The sequence below is a fragment of the Falco biarmicus genome, chromosome 7 (assembly GCF_023638135.1).
Source record: "Falco biarmicus isolate bFalBia1 chromosome 7, bFalBia1.pri, whole genome shotgun sequence".
NCBI classification, from domain to species: Eukaryota; Metazoa; Chordata; class Aves; order Falconiformes; family Falconidae; genus Falco; species Falco biarmicus.
This window is the reverse complement of record NC_079294.1, coordinates 30,845,365-30,852,906: the sequence shown is the minus strand read 5'-3', so window position 1 is coordinate 30,852,906 and position 7,542 is coordinate 30,845,365. Positions and strand designations below refer to the sequence as shown.

The window sequence follows — 7,542 nt, the reverse complement described above, 5'->3', positions numbered from 1 at the left end:
GGTTTCATTGCCTAAATAAGACATACACTCTGTTCGTCTCTTTGGTTTAAACTTAAGACAAGCCTATAAAAGTAACACACACACTAAAGATCTCTAGCGTTCAGTTACAGTGAACTGAAAGCATCTGATATTTTCTGAACATAGTTTCTGAGCACTGTCAGGTAGAGGTGAAAGATCACCTGAAAATCATGAGTCTGAAGGACCCAGTCAAGAAATCATGGCCATGTATTAAATGACATAATTCATATGAGCATTCATAGTAAACACTTAGTGTGCCTAGAATAGTAAGTTGTCACTGCTGAGGTAACTGCTAAGAATGAAAAAGAAAACATAGTTCTTTTTCTCTGAAGGACTTCCTGAGAACTGAAATATTTGATATAGATAGACTTGCTTTGTTTTGTGTGCTTTGGAGTTTAATACCATACAGTTTCTCTTTCTCTGTTGTATTATCACAGAATGGTTTGGGTTGGAAGGGACCTGAAAGGTCATCTAGTTCCAATTCCCCTGCCACAGGCAGGGACACCTTCCACTAGACCAGGTTGCTCAAAGCCCCATCCAGCCTGGCCTTGAACACTGCCAGGGATGGGGCATCCACAGCTGCTCTGGGCAGCCTGTGCCAGTGCCTCACCACCCTCACAATAAAGAATTTCCTCCTTATACCTAATCTAAACCTATCCTCCTTTAGTTTAAAACCACTAACCCTTGTCCTATCACTACAGGCCCTACTAAAAAGTCTGTCCCCAACTTTCTTATAAGCCCTCCCCCTTTAAGTATTGAAAGGTTGCTATAAGGTCTGCCTGGAGCCTTCTCTTCTCCAGGCTGAACAATACTAGCCCTCTCAGCCTGTCTCCATAGGAGAGGTGCTCCAGCTCTCTGATCATCTTCGTGGCCCTCCTCTGGACTCGCTCCAACAGGTCCGTGTCCTTCGTATGTTGCGGTCTCCATGCAGTGCTCCAGGTGGAGTCTCACAAGAGCCAAGTAGAGGGTGAGAACCACCTCCTTCAACCTGCTGGCCATGCTTCTTTTGATGCAGTCCAGGATACGGTTGGTTTTCTGGGCTGCAAGAGCATACTGTAGGGCCATGTTGAGCTTTTGGTTGACTAGCACCCCCAGGTCCTTCTCAGCACTGCTCTCAATCCATTCTCTGCACAGGGTGTCCATTATTCTGACACTAAGAATAACTTTTTATCATTTGTTCTGCACAATAAATATAATCTTAATCTATATTTCTCTGTCTTATCATGCAGGTATACTACAGACTTGTATCTGAACAAAGAAAAGGTATTCCACTTGGTGAAAACATTTATAATGCAGATACCAGCAGACTAAACCCGAGAAATTATCATGAGGATTCAAAAGTAAGTATTTTCTAATAGTTTAATGGTTATTGAATGTATCTTAAAATGAATTATTTTACCATCATTCATTTCATACACAGTGTTCTTTCTTTTTCTGCAACATTCTTTAATAATCAGTATTTCAAAAAGCAGATTGTACAGACAGGACAATTTAGTGGTGTGTGCTTACTGCAGCCTATTTTCTTTCAAGTAAGACCTTTTGGTTACACATGATTGGAGGATACGCATTTTTATATCAGGCTCTGAAGGATGTGATGGTATGAATTATTAACAGAGAGGATAGACAATGGGATAGAACAGGAATTGAAATATAAAATCAGGTAACTTCATTGTAAATGTTTAAATCATAGTCATTAATGAGGAAAGCACCTGTGGCAGACTTTCCACTTCAAATCTATTCTCATCGCCACTGGCAGAGGTACTGATAAGATGTCATGAGTTAAAATAGACAGGCGAGGATATCTGTAAACCTAGCTCTTCCCCTCCCAAAACACTGTTGTTAAAACAAGTGGCATAGTGTGCCAGTCATGATAATTCTGAAATTGTAAGACATATGGGAAAAAGTAGCTTTTTAATCAAAACTTTCAAATTGAGACTTTTAAACATATCTTTATTTTGTGTGTTAATAAATCTAAAAAGTTAACACAGAGTTGACACCATACCAACAAGCAGTAGAAATTTTGTGGTTCCTCTGTGAAGAAATGTCATGTAGCATGTGCTCACAGGTGGTTTGTTAACTCATACCCGCCTCTCTATGTTCCTGGCTTTTCCCTACACTACAAAAGGTTTCTAAACTTTAAATCTCTTTATAGACACTTCCTAACAACTAAAGCACGGGTTCACTTTCTGCTTGTCCCAGGAAAGGGAAAGGCCCATTAGATTGTTTGTCACCGTATTGTGAGTCTAAAGAAATAGAACCATTGGCAATGAGATAAGGTAGGGCAGTCTAAAGGAAATCTCAGGTGAGCAGCTGGATCATTCAGGCAGAGCTGGGCTTTGGCATAAGTACAGAAAGCAGTTGCTTAGGCCAGAAATTCACCCGGACAGAAGAGGAGCTTCTGCAAGACCATCCTCCCCAAAGAGCTCCCTTAGTACCAGTAGGCTCTGGACTCACTGCTTATGCCCTTGGCCACAGTATGCATCTGCCTTTATTTTTTACTTCCACGCTACTAAGGGGAAAGGCCCATGCAAACAGTGGTATTCTCTCCAGCACTTAGAAGTAAGAAGATGGCAGAGGTTCTTTTTTCCCCCCTTGTCTTACATTCTCCTCCTTGGTTTGGGCAGGGGGAGTTGTATCCATCCAGCACTGGACTTTTTTAGTTTCCAAAGGGTCTTTTAGGAATTTCAGACAGTTCATTTTTCTTCCCTAATGGAACAATTTTCTGCTGGAAAATCTTGTCTTATAAAAACAAAGAATGCCGTCAACATTTTGACAGAAAATTGCTGAAATTTTAAAGGTCGGAATTTTTTGATGTTGTAATATTAGTGGAAACAATAAAGTACAGATGACATTTTTAAATCTTAACAAAAGCATTTTGTAAGTCTGAAAACCTTTTTTTTTGTTGGTTTTTTTTTAAAATCAGTTTCTTTGAAAAATCCCAAGATTTTAATATTTTCCCTGATTAAAAAAAAATAAAGTTTTTGGCCTGGTATCTGCCAGTATCTGACTGACTTGTACAGATATTATTTTGAAATCACCTACACCACATAGGGATAGTTACATTGGTTTGATCATAACTTATGTAAAATCTTATATTCAGGATTTAGTCAAGAAACTGAGCTAAAATCAGTTTTCATGGCCTCTCCACAGATTCCTGAATTGTATACAAAGCGTGCTAATAAGTCATCTCAAGCTGAATGCAACTGTACCTTGGCTGAGAAAACATCTTGATTTTCAGCTTTCTCAGACCATACAGAGAAGGTAAGAAATAAAGGAGAAGTATGAAAATTACTGTCTCTAAGCTAAATTCTGGTACCTGGCCAGACACCCACCAGCATTAGAGTGAGAACTGTTCAAGGAAAATTGTTCTTGAATTAGACTATAAAGGAGACATTGCAAACCACAATCAGGGATTAAAATTAATGAATTCCTGAAATAACCAGAAAAGGTTTTCCTTTAAATGTAGCCATATAACAATATACAACTTAAATTCCAGGTTCTAAGAAAGAAGTATCTAATTACAATGCTTCAAATATGTTTCCAACTTAAGCATTTCAGGTCCATTAGAAATCTGCCATTTCCTTATTTTGTCACAGTTACTGAAGTCAACCAAAGGAAGTCAAAGATAAGGATAATCTGAAATCTGAAATTACAGTATAATTTTGACCCCAATGAATCCATGGCAAAACCCTGTAATTACAGTGAAACCAGGAATCACGTTCTTTAAAGGTCATTGCATAATAACAGAACCCAGAAATCTTTCTGAGTATTACTCTAAGAAAAGCATCCCTTTTCCCCCATACTGTTACTTTTCTTGTGTCCATGCTTTCACCATAGCTCGTGGTTACAGTGGATTCTCTATACAGTTGTTTTGAAATATTATCAGGAATCTTTTTGCTCTTGCCTACAAAGAGTCTGGACTGAACTAAATGACAAGGCTGTGTGCAGGAATTCCCAAAAAGTCACTTCCTGGGAAAACTGAGAACAACATTTGCAATGTGAAGAAGTAAAGGGCACTATACATGGGATAAAGCAGAGGCTGATACATGCTGATTGATAAGGGAATGCTTTCAAGGCAGTATAAAACAGCAAGGAGAGGGACAGCAAAAACACTGAGAATGTATTTGGCTTGAGGAGGAAACCAAGTTGTGTAGGACCTTGTGAGTGTAGAGATTAGTCCTATAGCAGGGGACATGGTAAAGCAGAGATTTCAAACTAGTAATAGGTATGAGCAGAATGGCCGGTGAGAACATAACCTAAGCACAAATCATTTGGGTGTGCTGAAAGGAGTTAGGAGAAATGCAGTGAAGATAGAAAAAGGGCAGCTGCATGGGTGAAGGAGGAAGATGAGCTGAAGGAGGGAGATGAGCATGATTGGATCCATGGTTTCCTAGGTGAGAAGGTCAGGGAAGGCATTTAGTGCTGGTCCATGTGATATATAAAAGGTAACAGGAAAGCATAAATCATAATCCCAATGATTTGGGATTATGAGAATTGAGAAGCACAGAGGAAAGCAGGAAGGGATCAAGGCTGCAGCTTTACTGGCTGGAATTAGTCTTGTTTTCCTTTATCTCTAGTTGCCCTAGAATTCTCTCATGCCTACAAAGCACTGTAAGATATTTAGGTGATCAGGAGTCTAGGGTAGCAGTGTCTCCAGTTTCAGAGGACCTCGACAAATGCCTATTGGCAGCTGTCAGTTCTGTTGTCCCCATCCATATGCATTAAATTGAATGGCTATCGTACCACATGTTTGAAATACTAGAGAATGTCTTGAAATCAGTGAGCCTCAAACACCTATGCAGGCTAACAAAAATCAGGAAATGCCCAAAGTCTATAGGCAACAAATGGAAGTGAGGAAAAAATCAGACCCACAAATTTTCCATGCCTTGCTGCAAGAATGTGAGGAATGCATCTGACACCTGCTGCTGTTTATATTCTACATCTGTCAAATGAGTGGGGTGTTAGACTGTTTATCCAGCTCACCCTCCAGTATTGGACTTCCTAGAGCATGAACCGCCCAGCTTTCATAGCATCCTGAGCCAGCTGCTGACCCAAAGATACAAGTCCATGGCTACTGAAATCTCCGTCACTATGAACAGCATCTACAGCTGCCTGCAAGGAATTTGGACTTGTTTTGTAGTGGGTCTCAAGAGTGTCCAGCACTGATAGTGCTTGATCAGATTGAACTGGAGCATATGAATGGTGACTCGGGTAAGGACCCTGCATGACATGCTGGGATTTTATTCTCTTTCTCATGATGCTTCACTTTATACATTTGGACAATCTCTTACAGTTAGCAGCTTGCACTACTGATCCTTGAGCATTGTATTAGAGACAGGATTCCAAACAATCCCAAATGCCTCTGTCAGTGGTTAATGTAATCTGTCACCTAACAGGAGACAGTGCTCAGGTGCCTCACAGGAATCAGTTAGGGGAAAAGATAGAACAAAAAATAAACCAAAACACCCCCCTCCAACTAATTCTTACTCCCTATCTGTCTGTGAAACCAAAAACTACATTAGATGCATTAAATATATCTGGGGAAAATAAAAAGTGGAATAATCTTTTTTTAATTTTTTTTTTTAATTTTACAGGTATCCATGAAGCACCAGAAATGTTAAAAATAAAAGACTATTCAGGAAAAATACTCCAGACTACTGTATATAATCCAGATTCTATGTTCTTCAACATCTCTGTAAGTTTTATAATTTCAAATTAAAATAAGTATTATGACCAGAAATGGGTATAAACCGCAGTTCTGGAACTAAACACCATTTACCTCTGAGGCAGTTTCAATATGAATTGAAATATATTTTCAACACTTTTACAATTTATAACAATTTTTATTATTAACATTTATCATTTTATAACAATTATCCCATATCTAGGTGGGATAAATTGGACTTTATATATCATGCATCATGTAATCTTTTAAGATGGTAGTCCCAGAAACAACAAAGGAAACTTTTTAGGAATCTCTTGTGTATGAACCTTTGGAATAAGTTGCTTTATGCATCTTGTTAAAAATCTTGCCTTGAACCAGTTTTTTCTATACACTGTCACCTAGATTTTTTTGCCTTAGAAATATGACTTATTAGTCTGTGTGATAATATTGACATACAGATTTTAGAAAAATAAGTATACCTTATGGGAATGAATTGTATGAATTATACTAGTTGATTCTGAACCCCCTAAATGCCTCTATGGAAGGCTGTCTTTTCCTGATGCACTTTCCTATGGGAATTACAGTCTGGGCCCGCATCACCTCTTTAGAGCTGGGCTGTGATGATGAGACTGTATCCCCTGCAGCAAAACGTGGCCCTGCTGCCCAGACCAGGAAACTGCACTTTTATTTTGATCTGACTCGTATGGAAACCTTTCATATTGATCAAGAAGAAACAAAGTATGTAAAGAAAGCAGTGACCCAGGTTTCGGTCTGCTTGATAGCAGACCTTTTGTGAGCACCAGAATGCAAAAAATACCCACTACTAGACAAAAGTGTTAATCAGTTGAAGGTCCTTACTTAAATCTTGTTTGATTGCTTTTAAGAACAACATACGTATGTTCTTTCCTAGCCTTATTTTTGCTCAATATTATATTCAGAATTAAGCAGGTCTTATGGAACTGATTGAAAATGCTGTGACCTTTTCTGAAAAACATTTTATTTTAATATTAACAATTTTATTATTAGTGGGCAGTATCTTTGCAGCATCTCTGAGACAAAATTATGATGAAAACATAAAGAACAAAGAAACAAATTCAGGGGGAACAACAAAGGATCACCATTATAAGCTTCAAATACTGCAACTGCTATCTCTGCCTAGATGGAGGAGCAGTGTTTTTAAATTACGTACAAGATATCCAAAGGATAAATTATTCCTTTCCCTGTATGTTTATTTAAACCCTTACAGATGCTTTAGATTAAAATTAGCTCCTAATTTGATAATATATTACTAATCTTCTGATTTTTTTTTTACATATGTCAATTCTCCATTAGAATTTAGCATTCCCAAATAGTTTTTAAAATCTCCAGGAGATATGTTTGCGATACTTTTTATGCAGAAGATTTCAGAAAATGTAAAGAGTTCTCTTCTCACCATACTGTTTTAGACAGTATTAAACACAAATAAACAGGTAGAACTAAGATACATTCTTATAAATTATAGATTCTCTCATGATTATTTTCTCAGCTTCTATCACCAATGAAAGCCTCATAAATAAATCCTGCATGCTAATTAGTTTAAACGATTGTCAGTGAATATTTAATAACTAATTTCTACGTAGTGATAAGCTGCAGTGATGATTAATGAAATGGTATGCACTTACACTGTCTTTGGTGGCAATGTCCAAGTGTGCTCTTAGTCACATTTATTTAGAACTATTTATTATTCCTGTTTACTTAATCCTATTGGCATGTGCAGTACAGCCGTACAGTAGAGGCCTTAGGGCCCTGCAGCACGCGTAACGGCATTCACACTACACTTCAACACGCTGGGGTGTGAAAGCTACCATACCCCCTTTGCA

The 7,542-nt window shown here is 38.1% G+C and overlaps 1 long non-coding RNA gene across 1 annotated transcript; it reads left to right on the top strand.

Moving 5' to 3' along the window:
• The first annotated feature begins 1,247 nt into the window (after positions 1 to 1,247).
• LOC130152985 (uncharacterized) lies at positions 1,248 to 6,521 on the top strand. The gene is made up of 3 exons (XR_008823170.1): positions 1,248 to 1,358; positions 3,169 to 3,279; positions 5,613 to 6,521. It is a non-coding gene; the product is annotated as an uncharacterized LOC130152985 (long non-coding RNA).
• The last annotated feature ends 1,021 nt before the right edge of the window (positions 6,522 to 7,542 follow it).